The sequence below is a fragment of the Pan paniscus genome, chromosome 20 (genome assembly GCF_029289425.2).
Source record: "Pan paniscus chromosome 20, NHGRI_mPanPan1-v2.0_pri, whole genome shotgun sequence".
Taxonomy (NCBI): domain Eukaryota; kingdom Metazoa; phylum Chordata; class Mammalia; order Primates; family Hominidae; genus Pan; species Pan paniscus.
This window is the reverse complement of record NC_073269.2, coordinates 35,999,050-36,020,814: the sequence shown is the minus strand read 5'-3', so window position 1 is coordinate 36,020,814 and position 21,765 is coordinate 35,999,050. Positions and strand designations below refer to the sequence as shown.

At 37.7% G+C, this 21,765-nt stretch overlaps 1 pseudogene; it reads right to left on the bottom strand.

Annotated features, from left to right (window-relative positions):
- Positions 1 to 5,832: 5,832 nt before the first annotated feature.
- On the bottom strand, positions 5,833 to 20,437 carry LOC117977003 (transcription initiation factor TFIID subunit 9-like; annotated as a pseudogene).
- Positions 20,438 to 21,765: the final 1,328 nt, after the last annotated feature.

Genomic DNA, 21,765 nt, shown 5'->3' with positions numbered 1-21,765 from the left:
CAGTACATTTCAAAGTTGAGAGAGCCTTTACAGTTCAAGAGGAAACCGCTGAAAATGGACAAATAGCCCCCAAAGGGTGCTGATGCCAAGTTAATGATCACCAAGATGAAGAGTATGAAGAATAATTATAGGGAAACCCTCAGCTCTTCCATGGGCAGTCCACACTTAACCCTGTGGAGCCCTCACGTCTTCCCGTGTTCCTGAGATTGGCTGGCGTGGAAGAATGTCCCTAGTCAATCTGATATTAACCATCAGGGAATCCCCCATCCCAAGCCCTCATCAGTTGATTCCATTGCAACATAAAATGTCATGTTCCAAAAATATTTCTGTTTTAAACACCCACTGTGGTAGTAATCATAGATTCATTGGTTGGGTTTTCTTCCCTTTCATCGTTATTGGAAACTGACCTCCTTACTTTTCAAAAAAAATCAATAGATTTCCAGAAAATTTTCCAATTCTCAGAGATTTTTGCATAGTTCCAACATGGACGGCTTTTCCTACAGCAACTTTATTAAGGAACCCACACAGACCAGATTTGGAGTGTGCAACAACCGCACAGAAGACACACACAGGTCTGAGTCCTGGCCGTGTGGAAAACCTGCACAGGTCACATTCGGCTCCGTGCTCTTAAGCACATTCAAGTTTCAAGCAAGTATTTGCAAACTTCACTTTTCTGAAGAGGTTCTGAGTGCTGCTCTTTGGTTGCACCTCAATTAGCTCCTAACAAGTGCTCCTTGAAAGATTTCCAGTAACTGTAAAAAAATTAAACTTACATCTTTGTGACTACAGGTGGATCTAGCCTAGACACCGCTCTATATCTTAGAATAGCCAAGTCTGCCCTAAGCCACAACATTTTTGTCTTTATTGCAATTCTTATCAGACTGAACCATTCCCTCTTTGCAAATACGATTCACCAACAAATCATCACTGACAGTCCATTCTTACCCTCAGTTTAGCTTCCAAGATCCCAAATAGACATTACCAAGAAAATCTTGGAGCCCAAGAAAGTATCTGTAATCTCCAAAAATACATTTTACTGATAATAGGCTCTGAGTTCTTATTACTCGAACACAGCATAAATAAAACCCGTGTAGGTTTTAATTTCATCATCTCTGTCCCCAACACTCAAATTTTTTCCATCCTAGAAATCCACTTGATCCTTAACCCTACCTAGAGTACCTCCTCTGACGTGAAGCAGTTGCCAGTTTTCTTACCTCAAAGAAGATACTATGACTCCCAAGTTTGAACTCTCAGTGTACAGCTCCTGGAACACTTCTGGTATTCTCCTTCGACCTATACACTTAACCTGCCTTCCCAATGAAGATCAGTTACTTGAAGGCCTTCTTAGCACAGTACCTTACACAGTTTTCAATTGTAACTTAAGGCCAGGCACAGTGGCTCATGCCTGTAATCCCAGCACTCTGGGAGGCCAAGGCGGGTGGATCACCTAAGGTCAGGAGTTCAAGACCAGCCTGACCAACATGGTGAAACCCTGTCTCTACTAAAAATACAAAACTTAGCCAAGCATGATGGCGCATGCCTGTAATCCCAGCTACTACTCGGGAGGCTGAGGCAGGAGAATCACTTGAACCCGGGAGGCAGAGGTCGGCAGTGAGCCAAGATCGCGCCATTACACTCCAGCATGGGCAACAGAGTGAGACTTCGTCTCCAAAAAAATAAAAATAAAAATAAATTGTAACTTAAAATTACAGCTTTCTTTTTTATATGAAAGTTTCAATGGGACAAACTGAAGCTGGCCTTAAGTGTTCTGTTTCAAGCCATTATAAAGCAGAACAGCAGACCAAGGAATTGCTTAGGAACACTACAGACAGTGTACTCCACCAGCTCTCCTGCTATAAATGCTGGATAAAATGTAATAAATATCTTCTCAAATACAGAGCCTTACTTGCATGAAAGTAACAGAAATCACCAGTGGCTAAAAATGAAGGAAAAGAAAAAGCTAAAACCACTGGCATCAAGTTAGAGCTGTCCTGGGACCTAGCCAAGAAATTTATGTTTTAAAAGCACCAGGAAATAAGCGGCAAGTCCTTGAGCTCGAACAACATGGCAGAACTAAGATCATAACATGAAGACCAGACCCTGGAAAGGCTGCCAGAATGCCAGAGTGAAAGGCTGGACTAGAACAAATGTTCCCACTGTCAAAAACACGAACCACAGCAAGGAAACTTGTTCCTATCTGCCTGAGCTCTAGGTAAGGGTGGAGTCTTGTATTAGTCTGTTGTCACGCTGCTGATAAAGACATACCTGAGACTAGGAAGAGAGGGATTTAATTGGACTTACAGTTCCACATGGCTGGGATGGCCTCAGAATCATGGTAGGAGGCAAAAGGCACTTCTTACATGGCAGCAGCAAGAGAAAATGAGGAAGAAGCAAAAGTGGAAACCCCTGATAAAACCATCAGATCTCGTGAGACTTACACTCACTACCACCAGAACAGTCTGGGGGAAACAGTCCCCATGATTCAATCCCACCAGGTCCCTCCCACAACATGTGGGAATTATGGAAGTACAATTCAAGATGAGATTTAGGTGGGGACACAGAGCCAAACCATATCATTCTGCCCCTGGACCCTCCAAATGTCAAGTCCTCACATTTCAAAACCAACCATGCCTTCCCAACAGTCCACCAAAGTCTTAACTCATTTCAGCATTAACCCAAAATCCACAGTCCAAAGTCTCATCTGAGCCAAGGCAAGTCCCTTCTGCCTATGAGCCTATAAAATCAAAAGCAAGCTAGGTACTTCCTAGATACAACGGGGGTACAAGTATTGGGTAAATACAGCTGTTCCAAATGAAAGAAATTGGCCAAAACAAAGGGGTTACAGGACCCATGCAAGTCCAAAATCTAGTGGGGCAATCAAATTTTAAAGTTTCAAAATGATCTCCTTTGACTTCATGTGTCACATCCAGGCCACACTGATGCCAAGAGGTGGGTTCCCATGGTCTTGAGCAGCTCCACCCCTCTGACTTTGCAGGGTACAGCCTCCCTTCTGGCTGCTTTCACAGGCTGGCATTGAGTGTCTGCAGCTTTTCCAGGCTCACAGTGCAGGCTGTAGGTGGATCTACCATTCCGGGGTCTGGAGGATGGTGGCCCTCTTCTCCCAGCTCCACTAGGCAGTGCCCCAGTAGGGACTCTTTGTGGGGGCTCCCATCCCACATTTCCCTTCTGCATTGCATAAGAGCCCCACCCCTGCAGCAAACTTCTGCCTGGGCATCCAGGCATTTCCATACATCTTCTGAAATCTAGGCAGAGGTTCCAAAACCCCAGTTCTTGACTTCTGTGCACCTGCAAGCTCACCACCACATGGAAGCTTCCAAGTTTTGGGGCTTGCACTCTCTGAAGCCACGGCCTAAGCACTATGTTGGCCCCTTTCAGCCACAGCTGGAGCAGCTAGGACACAGGACACCAAGTCCCTAGACTGCACATAGCACGGGGACTCTAGGCCCTCTCCACAAAACCATTTTTCCTCCTAGACCTCCGGGTCTGTGATGGAAGAGGCTGCCACAAAGTTCTCTAACATGACCTGGAGACATTTTCCCCATTGTCTTGGGGATTAACATTCAACTCCTTGTTACTTATGCAAATATCTGCAGTCGGCTCGAATTTCTCCTCAGAAAATGGGATTTTCTTTTCTATCGCATTGTCAGGCTGCAAATTTTCCAAACTTTTATGCTCTGCTTCCCTTTTAAAACTGAATGCCTTTAACGGCAGCCAAGTCACCTCTTGAATGCTTTTCTGCCTAGAAACTTCTTCTGCCAGATACGCTAAATCATCTCTCTGAAGTCAAAGTTCCACAAATCTCTAGGGCAGGGGCAAAATGCCACCAGACTCTTCACTAAAACATAACAAGAGTCACCTTTGCTCCAGTTCCCAACAAGTTCTTCATCTCCATCTGAGACCACGTCAGCCTGGATTTCATTGTCCACATCTTTATCAGTATTTTTGTCAAAGCCATTCAACAATTCTCTAGGAAGTTCCAAACCTTCCCACATTTTCCTGTCTTCTTCTGAGCCCTCCAAACTCTGCCTGTTACCCAGTTCCAAAGTTGCCTCCACATTTTTGGGTATCTTTTCAGCAACACTCCACTCTACTGGTACCAATTTACTGTATTAGTCCATTTTTACACTGCTAATAATGACATACCCAAGACTGGGAAGAAAAAAGAGGTTTAATTTGACTTACAGTTCCACATGGCTGGGGAGACCTCAGAATCATGGCAGGAGGTGAAAGGCTTTTTTTTTTTTGAGACAGAGTCTTGCTCTGTAGCACAGGCTGGAATGCAGTGGTGTGATCTCAGCTCACTGCAACCTCCACCTCCTGGGTCCTGGTTCAAGCAAGTCTCCTGCCTCAGCCTCCTGAGTAGCTGGGACTGCAGGAATGCACCACCCTGCCCAGCTAGTTTTTATATTTTTCGTAGAGACAGGGTTTCACCATGTTGGCCAGGCTGGTCTTGAACTCCTGACCTTGTGATCTGCCCACCTCAGCCTCCCAAAGTGCTGGGATTACAGGTGTGAGCCAATGCACCCGGCCAAAAGGCACTTCTTACATGGTGGCGGCAAGAGAAAATGAGGAAGAAGCAAAAGTGGAAACCCCTGATAAAACCATCAGATCTCATGAGACACACTACCACAAAACAGTATGGGGGAAACAGTCCCCATGATTCAAATTATCTCCCACCAGGTCCCTCCCTCAACACGTGGGAATTATGGGAGTACAATTCAAGATGAGATTTAGGTGGGGACACAGAGCCAAACCATATCAAGTCTCCCTTGGGAATGCTAGCTGTGAGTTGGCCTTCATGTGGGTCAAGATCAGAGGAACTACAAGCTATGAAATTAACTGAGAAACTGCAAGCAAGGAACTCAAGAAGAGGTCCTGCCAAGGACTTCTGACTCTAGTGTTGAAGGATTCAGGGCTACAGAATTTGCTCTTCTGCCATAAACAGCTAGAAAACTGAAAACAAGTGTTTTCAGACACTAGGACCAAGAAATATAAGACTAAGATTCCTAAGTAAATGAGGTAAGTCCTATAATCACTCTTTCTCTTGAGAGGTTTGTTGGACCACAGCACAGAGAGAAGGAATCCAAGCAAAATAAGACTGGTCTTATAGTGGAGAAACCAAACAGGTACCAACTCAACAAAGTAATCAAGATTAACACAGTGATATTATGTGCAGAGAAAGACACCTCACATCTATGGTATTCTCTTGAAAACTCACAACCTCAGGCTAATTGTAAGAAAACACTGGGCAAACTCAAATTGAGGAATATTCTGTAAAACACCCACAGGCCAATACTCTTCAAAAGTACAAGGTCATGAAAAAGAAAAAATTGAGAAATTGTCAGATAGGATGAGACTAAGAAGACATGACCACAAAATACAATAGGTATCTTGGAATGAATCCTGGAAAAGAAAAAGAACATTGGTAGAAAAACTAGTAACATTTCAATAAAGTCTATACTTTAGTAAATAGTATTGCCTTGTGCTAATTTCTTAGTTCTGACACATGTACCTTGGTAATGTAGTGTGTTCACATTAGAGGACACTAAAATTGGGTGAGGAACATATGAGAACTCTCTGCATTATCTTTAAACTTTTCCGTAAATCTAGGTTTATTCCAAAATAAAAAGATTAACAAAAATTCTGGCATCAAATTAAAAATTACTAAACATGAAAATAGGATCCAAATTGTGACCCACAGCCAGGTAGGAATAGACCCAAAAATGACAGAAATGATAGAATGAGCAGATGAGGACTTTAAAACAGCTATTATAAATATGCTTCAAAATTTAAAGAAAATCATTAACATAATAAAGAGAAATTAAAAATTTTATTTAAAAAATGGAAATCCTAGAGGTATACAGGTATATTCCTGTAGGCATGTTCAAATATAATATCTGAAACAAAAAATTTACTGGATGTGTGCAAGAGTAAATCAGACATTACAAAAAATAAAAAATAAAAATTTAGTGAACATGAAGATATATCAATAAAAATTAACCATAATTAAACACAGAAAGAAAAAGGACTACATGAAAATGAACCAAGCCTCGGTGACCTTATGGAACAATAAAAGCTATATAATAGGCTGGGGATGGTGGCTCACACCTGTAATCCCAGCACTTTGGGAGGCCAAGGCAGGCGGATCACCTGAGGTCAAGAGTTTGAGACCAGCCTGGCGAACATGGCAAAACCCCATCTCTACTAAAAGTACAAAAAAATTAGCCGGGCATGGTGGCAGGCATCTGTAATCCCAGCTACTCGGGAGGCTGAGGCAGGAGAATCGCTAGAATCCTGGGGGCAGAGGTTGCAGTAAGCCAAGATCTCACCACTGTACTCCAGCCTGGGTGACAGAACGAGACTCGCTCTCAAAAAACACAAAAGAAAAAAAAACTATACAATATAAATGTAATTGGTGTTCCAGAAACAGGAGAAAAAGAGATTGGGGCCCAAGCAAAATTGGAAAAAATATGGCCAAAATATTTCCACATTTGATGAAAACTCTAAATCTGCAGATCCAAGATACTCAACAGGCCCTGACAAGACCAAACACAAAGAATATACCTATGCATATCATAATTAGATTGCCAGAGGAAAATGCATACTACCTACAGTGGAACTGAAATAAGACTAATAAAAGATAACACAGCACCACGAAGTGCAAAAGACAAGGGAAAACATCTTCAAAGTGCTAGAGAAGAAAACCAGGTCATGCATGGTGGGGCTCATGCCTATAATCCCAGCATTTTGCGAGGCCAAGGCAGGAGGATGGAACACTTGAGCCCAGGTGTTCAAGACCAGCCTAGACAACATTGTGAGACCCCGTCTCTACGTGAAATTTAAAAATTAGCTGGACCTGGTGACATGTGTCTGTAGTCCCAGGTACTCAGGAGACTGAGGCAGGAAGACTGCTTGAGCCCAAGGGTTGCAGTGAGCTATGATCCGTGCTGTTGCATTCCAGCTTGAGTGACAGAGCGAGACCTCGTCTCAAAAGAAAGAAAGAGAGAGAGAGACAGAAAGAAAGAAAGAAAGAAAAAGAAAGAAAAAGAAAGAAAAAGAAAGAAAGCGAGCGAGCGAGCGAGCGAGCGGAGGGGAGGGGAGAAGGGAGGGAGGGAGGGAGGGAGGAAAATAACCTGTCAACTTGGGATTCTATACCTAGCAAAAATATCTTTCAAATATAAAGGCAAAATAATATTATTTCAGAGAAAAGTTGAAAGAACTTGATCTAGCACACCAACATTTAAAACATTATTTTTTTTCAAATTAATGACAACTTGATTTTTCTTACACTTTTAAGGCTGATGAAAAACCTTCATTTCAATTGAAAAGTATGGTAATTGTATTTACTCATTAAATATGAAAGTTTTCTAAAATACAACTTGAAAACATCTAGCATGCATGTTTAGTATCAGTACAATGAATTCAAGACCAAGTATACATGTTACATGCAGCAAGGCTAAATTACAAATTATCATAATCATCATCTTCTTCACGCTTTTTCAATGCATTTGATGATTCATTGGCAGTGTTTTGTGATAACACCATATTAGTGGTAATAAGCTTTTGGACCCAATTAATGATGGATTAATCAGAACATTCTGAACTGCTGATGTTGCAGGAATTGAAGATTTTACAGCTGGAGACTGTGAAGTAGGCATCTGTACTGTAAACCTTTGCCCTGTGAGGGACACGAGAGTCCCTACTTTAGTTGAAACAGACATGGTCTGTGGGGTTGGTGTGCCTAGTGTGGGAGTACTTGGTCTGCTAGCAACTGAACCAACACTTAACTGCGGGACTGTTACTCTTCCCGTGGAAGTTGATGCCTTTTTCTGTAAAGATTTCAGCCTATAATTTGGAGCTGTTAAGCAATATCTATCAGGTGGCAATCTAGGACCTGAATATGGCTTAACGGAAAAGGGGTTTGATTTCTTTGCCTTGCGATATCTAATAAAAAAATCTCTTGGGGGAAGAGAGGTAAAAGACTGGTCAGCGTGGAACTGGATTGCCAACCGCACGTCATCTGCATCAACGGTAGCTTTCTTAGCACGGCTGGAATAAATTTTTGCATCATCTAGAATTGTGGTCACATAACGGAAGGCAAACTCTAACATCTGATTTATAAGTCTTGGCTCATATTCTGTAATTCCCAGATCCTTCAGGATTTGTGCCATCATCTGTGCATCTTTCGGTATGCTCTCGGGAGAAGCCATCTTGCCAGACTCCATGATATCCGATGATTAGACTTCTTGAGCTAAATCACCCACATTAATGTATTTCAGTCCTGATTTTGACACAAGTCCTTTGCCTAGTGTGGTTTTTCCAACCCCTGGTGTACTGGTGAGCAGGATGCTTGGAAGCAACATGGTCCTCCCCACGACGGCTCCGAGCGCCTTGCTCACCCGCCCTTCACATTACGGGAAGGACCATTTAAAACGTGATTAAAGCAAGTTCTACAGGCTGGAGGAAAAGAAAACCAGGTGGAAACTTCAATGTACAGAAAATAATGAAGAGCACTCAACATGGTAAATTCACAGGTAGACAATTTAACATTTAAAGAAAAAGTTTCAAAGGTAATTGAGAGGAATCACAAAGTGAGGACCTTTGGAAATACTTTCCCTAAAAAGCAAAGATAAAGTTGGACTATTAGTTTCTGGCCTGGCATACAAGCTTGGACGTTGTCACTACATCCTAATAAGTAAACAGCTAAACAAACTGAAAAATCAATTCTTAGTTAAGAACAGTGAAGCCACAGGGCAAACTATCATGGCCCCTGAAATTGGAGTGACCGGCAGGCAAAGGCAGAGAAGCACAAGTAACTGGAGCCGAGACCCTCAGACAGAGGCCTCCAGGGAAAACTGACAGGCTAGGGAAACCTGAACTGTAATTAACTAACTGCACAGTGTGGACAAGTCTTGAGTCGAAAATTCCAGGGGGACTCAGTCATTCCCCGGCACACATACTTTTGTGAGTTTTACCTCCAGGAGCTCTACCAGGTTCTCAAAGCAAGTATCTGAGAACTATCCCCCTGTGTTTGCAGCAGGGGGAAAGGGAAAGGAACCATTTAAAAACATGCCAAAACACTCTGTTCTTCTTAACAAGGTTTGCCCGCAGGAGAAACTATTTAACCGGAAGATAAACTGCTGGGGTTTTATCAGGGCCAAACTGACCTAGGGGAAGGGAAATAACCTCAGGCAGCTCCTGCCTTCCATGTGGGAGAAGAGAAATACCGAACACCAGCTCCCTCTAGTCATCGTGTCTTCAGTAAGGCTGATGGGGGAAATGAGAAGCACATGTGATGTACACAGTCTAGAGGCACAGGCTCACTCAAAGACTAAGACCTGATCACAGGACTATAGAACTCTAAAGAAATCCACATTACTAAGGGCCTATTTACAGCCGTTCCTCTTACTCAGGAATGTGCCCAGCTGTTAACGAAAAATCACCAGGCATACTGAAAGGCAAAAAAGGTCATTTGAGAGATAGAGCAAGCATCAGAACAAGACAGATATAGCAAGGATGTTGACATGATCAGACCAGGAATTTAAAACAGCTATGATTAATATACTAAAGGCTCTAATGAATAAACTAGATGGATGCAAACACAAGTGGGCAATGTAAGCAGAGAGATGGAAATTCTAAAAAGTACCAAAAAGAAAGGCTAGAGATCAAAAACACTGCAGGAGAAATGAAGAATGCTTTGATGGGCTCATTAGCAGACTGAATAAAGCTAGGAATCTCTGAGCTTGAGGATATCTCAACAGAAACCTCCAAACTGAAAAGGAAACAGAGAGAAAAAAAAAAAAAAGGCTGCAAACTCCAGAACAGAATATCCAGGAACTGCAAGACATCTACAAAGGGGGTAGCATATGCAAAATGGGAAAATCAGTAGAAGAAAAAAAAAAGGAACCGAAGAAATATCAGAAACAGTAACAACTAAGAATTTCCCCAAAATTATTGTAAGACACCAAATACAGATCCAGGAAGCTCAGAGAACACTAAGCAGGATAAACATTCCCCCTAGGCATCATCATTTTCAAACTATAAGAATTCATAAAGAAAAATCCTGAAAGAAACCAGAGGGAAAAAAACACATTACCTATAGAGAAGCAAAAGAAAGAATTATACCCAACTTCTTAGAAAGCATGCAAGTAAGAAGAGTGGAGTGAAATATTTAAAGCACCAAGAGAAAAGAACTATCAACCTAGAATTCTATATCCTGAGAAATATCCTTCAAAAATAAAGGAGAGAGGCCAGGTGCAGTGGCTTACACCCGAAATCCCAGCACTTTGGGAGGCCAAGGTGGGAGGATCGCTGAAGTCCAGGAATTCAGACTGCCATGAGCCATGATCATGGCACTGCACTCCAGAAGTGTTAAAGGAGTTCTTTAGATAGAAGGAAAATCATATAGTTCAGAAATTCAGATCTTCATAAAGAGCATAAGGAAGAGGTAAACGTAAAACAGAAACTTAGTTTCTTATTCTTACCTATTTAACAGATAACAATTTGTTCCAAATAATAGTACCAACAATGCATTTGATTTTGTATACCTATGTACATATACATGTTTATGTATACTGATGTGTCAGTCAAATAAATAACAGCAACAATACAAGGAACAGCAGAGAGGAGGAATAAGGATTGTTGTAAGGCATTTGCATTACCCATGAAATGGTATAGTATCATCATTTCAAAGTGGACTTGGATTAGCTGTAGATGTTCCGAACTCCAGGGCAACTACTAAAAAGATGCTTTTAAAAAGTATAACTGATATGCTAAGTAGAGAAAACGGAATCATAAAAAATGCTCAATTAAAATCAAAAGGGGTATTTAACAGGCAAGGGATCGATAAGAGAAAAGAAACAAACGAAAAAACCCAAACAGCAGAAAAAGAGTGGAAGACAAAAACAGGAAAAAAGAACAAGGGCAACAAATATAAAAACAGTAAAAATATGGTAGATGTCAATCCAACGATATCAATAATCATTTTAAATGCCAATGGTTTAAAAGTACCAATTAAAAGACAAATAAATTGTCAGAATGAACCAAAAAATAAGACCCAACTATACACTGTCTACAAAAACCTTGAAGACACATATAAATTGAAAGTAAATGGATGGAGAAAGATATACCATGCTAACATTAATCAAAAGAAAGTGAGAGTCATTATATTCACTTCAGATAGAGCAGACTTCAGATTAAGGAAAGTTATCAGGAAAAAAGAGGAGCATTCTACAGTTACATAGGGGTCAATTTTCCAAGAAGACATAGCAATCCTTAATGTGTATGCATCTAAAAACAGAGCATCAAACTACATAAGAAAAAAACTGACAGAACTGGAAGGAGAAACAGATGAATTCACTATTATACCTAGAAACTTCAGTACCCATCTATCAGAAATGGGCAGATCCAGCAGTCAAAAGATCAGTTAAGGACACAGCTGAACTCATTAACACCATTTACTAACTTGATATAATGGTTATCTACAGACTACTTCATTCAATAACAGCAGAATACATTAATTTTTTCCAAGCTAATATGGAATATTAACCAAGACAAATCACATTTGGGGTCATAAAACACACCTTAACAAATTTAAAATAGCAATTATACAGTGTCTGCTCTCACATCCCAATTGAATTAAACTAGAAATCAATAACAAATATAGCTGGAAAATCTCCCAAATACTTGGAGATTAAACAACACACTTCTAAGTAACACATGGATCAAAGAAAGTCTCAAAAGAAATTTTAAAATATTTTGAACAAAAATAAAAAATACAACTTATCAAAATTTGTGGGATGCAGTGAAAACAGTGCTTAAAGGAAAATTTTTAACACTGAATGCATACATCAGAAAAGAGAGATCTAAAATTAATCATCTAAGCCTTCACCTTATAAGAATAGAAAAAGGAGAGGAAATTAATTCCAAAGTAAGGAGAAGAAAAGAATAAAAATTTAAAGCAGAAATCAATGAAATTGAAAACATAAAATCAGTAGAGAAAATCAACCAAACCAAAAGCTGGTTCTTAGATAAATAAAATCAGTAAGACAAGCTAACTAAGAAAAAAGAGAGAGGACACAAATTGCTGATTTCAGAAATAAAAAAAGAGAATGTCATTACAGATCCCAGGGAGATTAAAAGGATAACCAAGAAATACTATGAACACGTCTATGCACACAAATTTGGTACTCCTAGAAAAAATGGACCAATTCCTTGAAGAGCACAATCTACCAAAACTCACACGAGAAGAAACAGACAATCGGAATAAGACTATCTCTATTAAATAATTAATAACTTTCCAAAACACAAAGCTCAGGCCCAGACTGATACACTTATGAATTCTATGAAACATTTAAGGAAAAAAAAAATACAGCAATTCTCTCCTATCTCTTTCAGATGATAGAAGCACGGGGAGTACTCCCTACTTCTATGAGTTCAGCATTACCATATGAAAATCAGGCAAAGACATTACAAGAAACTACAGACAAATATTGCTAATAAACACAGATGCAAAACTCAAGAAAATATTATTAAACTGAATCCAAAAATGTATGCAAAGGATTATATTATACACCATGACCAAGTGAGATTTATTCTAGGTATGCAAGGGTGGTTCAACATTTGAAAATCAATGTAATCTATCACATCAACAAGGTAAAGAAGAAAAAAATCACATGATCACATCAATAGATGAAGAAAAAGCATTTGGCAAAATCCAACACCTGCTAATAATAAAAACTCACAGTAAACTAGGAATAGGGTGAAGTTCCTCAATTTAATTTTTAAAAATCTACAAAAACCCACGCTAACATCATACTTAATGGTGAGAAACTTGAAGCCTTCCTGCTAATCAGGAACAAGGCAAGGATATCCCCTCTCACCACTCCTTTTCAACTTCATATTGCAAGTCCTTGATAATACAGAAAAAGAGATAAAAGGTATACACATTTGGAAGGAGGAAGCCAAACTGTCTTTGTACATAGATGACAGTCATCTTTGTAGAAAATTGGAAAGAATCAACCAAAAAAGAAAACCTCCTGAAACTTATAAGTGATTATAGCAAGGTTACAATGGTCAATCACTTCCCTATACACCAGCAGTGAACCAGTGGAATTTGAAATTATAAACACAATACCATCTACATTAGCACCCTCAAAATGAAATACTTAGGTTTAAGTCTAATAAGTTATGTACAAGACTTATATACAAAACTCTGACAAATGAAATCAAAGAACTAAATCAATGGAGAGGTACTCCATGTTCATGGACAGGAAGATTCAACTGTCAAGATATCAGTTCTTTCCAACTTGATCTATAGATTCAATGCAATCCCATTCATAATCCCAGCAAATTATTTTGTAGATACCAATAAACTGATTCTAAAGTTTACATGGAGAGGTAAAAGACCCAGAATACCCAACACAATATGGGAGGAGAACAAAGTTAACTGACATTTTCAGACTTCAAGACTTACTACAAAGCTACAGCAATCGAGACAGTATGGTATTGATAAGAGAGAAACAGGTCAATGAAATGAAACAGACAGCTCAGAAACAGAGCTACATAAATACAGTCAACTGATCTTTGGCAAAGGAGGAACGGCAATGGAATGGAGCAGAGAGTCTGCAACAAATAGTGCTAGAGCAACCTGACATCATATGCAAAACAAATCTAGACACAGACCATACACCCTTCACAAAAACTAACTCAAAATTGGTCACAGACCTAAATATAAAATGCAAAACTACAAAACTCTAGAATATAGGAGAAAAATCCAGATGACTTTGGATTTAGCAATGGCCTTTTAGATATGACAGCAAAGGCATGATTCATGAAAGAATAAACTGATAAGCTGGACTTCATTAAAATTTCTGCTGTGTGAAAGACACTGTCAAGAGAATATAAAGACAAACCACAGACTGGGAGAAAATATTTGCAAAAGGCATTTCTGACAAAGGATTGTTATCTGAAATACACAAATAAGTATTAAATTGAACACAATAAGAAAACAACCTGACTAAAAAAGGGGCCAAAGTCCTTAACAGACACCTCACCAGAAGACACACAGATGGCAAATAAGCATCTGAAAAGATGATCCATATCATGTTTTATCAGGTAAATGCTAATTAAAATGACAATGAGTTACCACTACACACCTATTAGAATAGCCAAAATCCAGAACAGTGACACCACCAAATATTGGCTAGAATGTGGAGCAATAGGAACTTTCATTCATTGCTGGTGGGAATGCAAAATAGTACAGCTAGATTGGAAGACGGTTTGGCAGTTTCTTACAAAACATAGTCTTACCATATGATCTGTCAATCATACCACTTGGTATTTACCCAAAGAAGCTGAAAACGTATGTCCACACAAAAAGCCACACACTGATGTTTATAGCAGTTTTACTTGTACTTGCCAAAACTTGAAAGCAACCAAGATGTCCTTCAGTAGGTGAATGGATGAACTGCGGTACATCCCGACAATGGAATATTATTTTCAGATCTATCAAACCATGAAAAGACATTATGGAAACTCAAAGGAGAAAGAAGCCAATCTTAAAAAGCTAAACACTATGTGATTCCGACTACATGACATCCCAGAGAAAGCAAAACTATGGAGACAATTTTAAAAATCAGTGATTACCAGGTATTGGGGCATAGGGACGGATGAATAGGCACAGCACAGAGGATTTTTAGGGCAGTGAGACTACTCAGCAACTATAATGGTGGATATGTGTTCTTATATATTTATCCAAAGCAACAGAATGTCCACCAAGAGTGAATTCTAATACAAACTATCAACTTCGGGTGATGATGTGGCAATGGATATTCAACTACTGTGGCAATGGATATTCAACTATTGTAACAAATGTATCACTCTGGTGGGGATGTTGATGATAGGGGAGGCTATGCAGGTGTGGGAGCATGGGATATATGGAAAATCTCTGTACCTTCTGCTCAGTACTGCTGTGAATCTAAAATTGCTCTTAAAAAACAGACTTTTAAAAAAATTAGACAAAATTATCAAAAACAACTACTTTTCACCTCTGAGTATTGACCAAAACATAGGACAAATGGAGAAGTGTTTATTCAAGAAAACTACTGAAAGTTGGGTAAAAATGATGACAGTATGTGGCATTGTGACCACTCTCCCTCACCCCAGCTCCTTCAGACAATAGTTCTAACAGGGTGGGACAGCTTGTAAAACCAGAAGCATTTATACTGTAGGGAGCTGACTCAATCTGAAACAATGTGGAAAAACCCAATGCCCAGGGGCTTTGTCAAATATAGCAATTTCAGTGCCAAACATAGGAGAGGTCCACATACCTCATAGATGACCTGAAGCTGAAATACTATAGCTGGGCCAACCAAGAGATCAGAAGAAAAAAATTTTCTGCCTGGAGATTTAACAGAAACAATCAGGAAGTGAGACAATCATAGTCCTTGATAAGCTTACATTTTGAAAGGTAATGGGCATATGAACATGCTGAGAGACCAGAGAAGGCTCTAACTATATACATATCCCCAGGGAAGACTCGTAAACTGCATAAATTTTCAGTGTGTTCCTCAAACAAAACAGAGACTTTGACAAAGGATGAAAGTCTTACCAAAACAAGATGCCTAAGTACAATCTCTGACCAGTCACCAGCTGATCACTAAGATATATTGATCCAAGGTGACCCATAAGTAGTCAAACATAACTGAGGAGAGACATCAGAGGCCACACGCTGTAGAGAAAAACTCATTATTAATCTTGGCCAAGTCATAAAACAAACAAAAAAAGGGACAATAACCCCTGGCAGGAGAGTATCAGAAATAAATGCTGTTACAATGTATTATTTAAAATGTCCAGTTTTAAACAGGAAAGTATGGCTTATCTAGTATAAAAAAAAAATACTCAGTATAAACAGAAGCTATTTCCAAGGGTTCCCAAATGTTGGACTTAACAGACAGACTTCAAAGCAGCCAATAAAAATACATCTTCAAAGAACAAAAGAAAACCGTGTTTAATCAAAGCATGAAAACAACGACTAATCAGAGAACACTTAATAAAGAGATCAACATTTTTAAAAAAATGGAAATTCTGGAGTTGAAAAGTAACTAAAGTGAAAGCTTCATTAGAGGGACAACAGCAAACTTGAATGCAGAAGGAAGAATCAGTGAACTCAAAGATAAATCAATACAAATTACACAATCTGAAGAACAGAAGTGAGAATGAAAAATGAACCAAGTAGGAAACCTGTGGGTTACAATCAATACCAACATATGCATAATGGGAATCCCAGAAGAAAAGAATAGTGAGGGCCATACAAGTTTTGACATCTTTTGAAGAGTCATAGAAGTTTTTAATGTCTGAAAACATTCCAAATTTAGTAAGAAGTATAAATCTGTATATCCAAGCATCTCAATAAAATCCAAGTAGAATAAACATTAAAATATCCACACCGATACACATCAAAATCTTGAAAGCAGCAAGAGAAAAATGGACTTATCATGCACAGGGGAACCCCAGTAAAATTAGCAGCTGACTTCTCAAAAGAAACAATGAAGGCCAGAATTAAGTGGTACAACATACTCTACTGTCAAACAAGAATTCTAAATCCAGTAAAACTATCCTTCAAAAAAGAAGACAAAAATAAAGATCTTCCCAGATAGACAAAGAGAATTTGTTGCCACCAAAATTTTTTTTACAAGATATGCTAAAGCAAGTACTTCAGGCTGAAAGGAAACACCACCAGATGGTAACTTGAATCCACATAAAAAATTAAAGTACCAGTAAAAGTAATTATGTAGGCAAATGTAAAAAGTAGAAAAAATACTCTAAGTTTTCTTCTCTTACTTAAAAGATAATTGCATGGAAAAATAATGAACCCATATAGTTATAAATAATAAACCTGTACTGTTATAAAATAAATTACAATAATAGGACAAAGGAAAAAGAGACTAGAGCTATGCTGAAGCAAAGTCTGCTAGAATTAAGTTACTATTATTCTGACGCAGGTTATAATGTTACAATGCATCCTATAAACTCTAGAGCAACCACTATAAAATAACTCAAAAAAAGAGTAAAGCTCTCTTCTACTATGTGAGGACACAGGAGGCCATCTGCAGCCCAGGAAGAGAGCCCTCGGCAGGAACCAAATCAGCTGCTAACCTTGACTTCCCAGTTTCCACAAATGTAAGAAATAAATTTGTGGGTTTAAAAAAAAAAAAAAAAAGTACAGTTTCTTTTTGTAAAGGAATTCAAAGTTTATACTAAAAGATTTATTTAACATACACAAAAAAAGGTAACCAAGGAAGAACAGAGGAACAAAAAAGACATGACATATAAAAAATGACTAACAAAATGGCATGAGCTATTGATATGTAAATGAGCCATATCAACAATTACATGAATTAACACACATTTCAATAAAAAGACAGGCTGGCAGAATAGACTTTTTAAAAACAAAATTCAACCACATGCTGCCCACAAGATACAAATGCTAAAATTCAAAATCATAAATGGGCTGCAACAAAAAGGATGAAAAAAGAGATACCACATAAGCATAACCGTAACCAAGGTGGAGTGGTCATAATCATATTCATATCAGACAAAACGGACATAGGCTTTAAAATTAAAATGTTACTAGAGAAAAAAGGGACATTTTGTAATAATAAAACCTTCAATTAATCAGAAGATATGACAATGACAAACATATATGTACCTAACAACAGAGAAAAAAATGCATGAAACAAAAACTAACAAAACTTGAAAGGTAGGACTATTTAACAATAATAGTGTAAGGCCTCAGTATCCCACTCTCAATAACGGATAGCACAAGTAGACAAAAAATCAGCAAGAATACAGAAGACAACAATATCAATGACCCTGACATGACATCAACAGAACACTCCATAAAACAACAGAATATGTATTCTTTTGAAGCACACACAGTTCTCCCATTTAAAAATATGCTACCCATTTTTAAAAAGTCCTAATGAATTTTTAAAAACTAAAGACATAATAAATGTTTTCTCCAGACACAACACAATTAAAGCAGGAACGAACAGAAAGAAACTTGAGAAACCCACTAATATTTGGAAATTAAACAATACATATTACAGTAACCCATGAGTCAAAAAAGACATCTCAAGAGAAATTAGAAAATATTTTTAACTACAGAAAAATTAAAACAAATCAAATGTCACTGGATGCAGCTAAGGGTTAGTGCCTAGAGGTCAATTTATATCTTTAAACACCTACATTAGAAGACAGTAGTCTCAAATCAATAGATTAACACCTTTAAAAACTATAAAAGGAAGACCAAACTAAGCCTAAGCAAGGAAGAAGAAAGGAAATAATAAAGATTAAAGTAGAAGTCACTGGAATAGAAAACTAGAGGAAAATCAACAAAATCAAAAGGTTTCTCTGAAAAGGTCAATAAAACTGACAGACCTATAGTTAGAATTACAAAAAATATAGGACAAAAATTAGCAAAATCAGAAGGAAATCACAGGCCAGGCACGGTGCCTCACACATGCAATACCAGCACTTTGGGAGGCCAAGGCAGGAGGATCACTTGAGCCTAGGAGTTTGAAACCAGCCTGGACAACGTAGTGAGACCCTGTCTCTACAAAAAAAGTAAAATAAAAAGGAAATTGCTGCCAACTTAAGAAATTAAATGGATTATAAAGGACTACTTTGGACAACTTTATGATGACAAATGCAATAATTTACATGAAATGGACAAATTCCTACAAAGAGTCAAATTATCAAATGGACTCAAGAAGAAATATAAAACTTAAATAGACTTAAAATAAGAACTTTAATAGCAATTACAAATCTTCACACAAAGAAAACTGCAGGCCCAATGGTTTCACTGATGAATTCTATCAAACATTTAAAGAAGAAATAGTACTAGTCCTTCACAAATTCATCCAGAAGAGTATACTTCCCATCTGATTTTGTGAGGTCAATATTATCCTTATATAAAAACCAAACAAAGACATCACAAAAATAGAACATGACAGATCAATATCCCTCATGAATATATACACACATATTCTCAACAAAACATCAGCAAACCAAATTCAGTAACATATAAAAAGGATCACGCACATTAAAAATGGGCTTTATCCCAGGAATGCAGGATTGGTTTAATCAGAAAATTAATTTAATCAGAAAATTTAATCAGAAAATTAATGTATTATACTAAAGAAGGAACAAGGGCTGCATAAAAAGCATCTGAAAAATTCAACTCCATTCATGAAAGAAAACTCCAACAAACCTAGGAATAAAAGGAATTTTTCTCAATCTAATAAAAGGCAGCTACAGAAAACCTATAGCCAACATCATACCTACTAATGAAAGGTTGAATATCTTCTCCCTAAGATTGGGAACAAGGAAGGATAGGTGTTCTCACCCACTTCTATTCAAGGTTTACTAGAGACTCTAGCCAATATAATCAGGCAAGAAAAAGACAAGGAATCAAGATTGGAAAGAAGTAAGATTCTCTATTCACAAATGACACAATCCTATATGTAGCAAATATTAAAGAATATACAATCACACACATACACTCACTCACTCTCCCTCTCACACACACCCCCTTGACAAGAACTAATAAATGAGCTCAGGAAGGTTGCAGGATACAAAGCCAATATACAAAAATTAATTATACATATACTATCAATGAACAATTCAAAAATGACATTAAGGAAAAAACTCCATTTACAACTGCACCTGAAAGAATTAAAAATTTAGGAATAAATTTAACGAAAGATTTGTAAACTGAAAACAATGTTTTGAAAGTAATCTTTTATACACATTGAGAGAAACTAATCAAGATATAAACAAATAAATATTCCATGTTCACAGATTCGCAGACTCAATATAAGCATGGCAATTCTCCCCAAATTCATCTACAGATTTAACACAATCCCTGTAAAAATCCCAAAAGGCATTTTTGCAGAAGTGGGTAAGCTGACCTTAAAATTTATGTGGATATGGAAAGGGCTCAGAATACCCCAAAAAAATTTTGAGAAAGAACAAAATCGAAGGGTTTAACAGTTCCATATTTGAAAGTTTGTTGTAAGTAAAGCCACAGTAATTAAGACCACTGGAAGTGATATAAGGACAGACAAGCACTCAGTACACAAACAACCTTATGTTTATAGTCAAGTATTTTCAAAAAAAGATGCTAAAGCATTCACTGCAAAAAGGACAGTCTTTTCAACAGCTCTAGAACTATTAAATGGTATTAAAATTATCCGTGCAAAAAGTCAGATTTAGACCCTGGACTCACCCCACACACAAAACAGATCATAGCCCTAACTCTTAAGAGCTGAAGTATAAAACTTCTAGAAGAAAACATGGGAGAAAAGTTTTATTATTCTGGATTAAAGAATTCTTAGATAAGATACCAAAAACACTAACCACAAATTATATATATACATATATATATATATACACACACACACATATATATATATAAATGTTTTGGCACTTAAAAAGTATGTACTATTATGATCACTTTATTGTAGTGTTTATAGTACTTTGGTTTCATTTGTGTCTATAGTACTTTGGTTTCATTTGTATCTAACAGCTTTATGGAGGTATAATATATATTGAGGTATAATATATAATTTATATATATATCAATTGGACTTCATTAAAACTAAAGATTTTGTGCTTCAAAAGACATTTAAAAAATCAAAGACAAGCCACAGACTTAGAGAAAATATTTGCAATTCATATATTTGACAAAGGGCTTGTATTTAGACTATATAAAGAACTCTTAAACACACCTGTAATCCCAGCACTTTGGGAGGTCTATGCAGGAGCACTGCTTGAAGCTAGGAGTTCTAGATCAGCCTGGGCAACACAGCGAGACCCTGCCTCTGCAAAAAAATTTAAAAATTAGCTGGGCATGGTGGCACGTGCCTGTAATCCCAGCTTCTCAGGAGGCTGATGTGGGAGGATCACTTGAGCCCAGGAGGTCAAGGCTGCAGTGAGCCATGATCATGACGCTGCACCCTACTGGGTGACAGAGCAAGACCCTGTCTCTAATTAAAATAAATAAATTTTTAAAAAGAACTTCTTATAACTCAGTTAGACAACCAATTAAAGACTGAGCCAAAGATTTGAATAGATACTTCCAAGAAGATGTAAATAGAACTAAAAGCACATGAAAAGACCTTCAACATCATTAGTCACTACAGAAATGTAAATTAATACAATTATTATATTCCACAGCCACTATAAAGGCTATAATAAAAAAGACAAAATAGTAACAGTGCTGCCAAAGATGTGGAGAAACTGGAAATCTCAAACATTGCTGATGGGAATATAAAATTATACAGCCTCTTTGAAAAACTGTGCACTTTCTTAAAAAGTTAAACCTGAATTCACCATCCAACCCAACAATTCCACTCCTAGGTGTTTACCCTAAATAAATAAAAACACATATTCACACAAGGGCTGATATATGAATGTTCATAGCAACATTATTGACTATAGCCTGAACAATTCAGGGTCTATCAACTTGTGAATGAATAAGCAAAATGTGGTATATCCATACAATGTAATACCATGCAGCAATAAGAAAAAACAAGTTACTGATGCATGATTTTTAAAAAATGGATGAACCTCAAAAACCTTATATCGAAAGGTAAATGCAAAACACTACATACTGTATGATTCTATTAATTGTCCAGAAAAGAGAACTCTATAGAGAAAGCATATTAGTTAAGGTGTCCC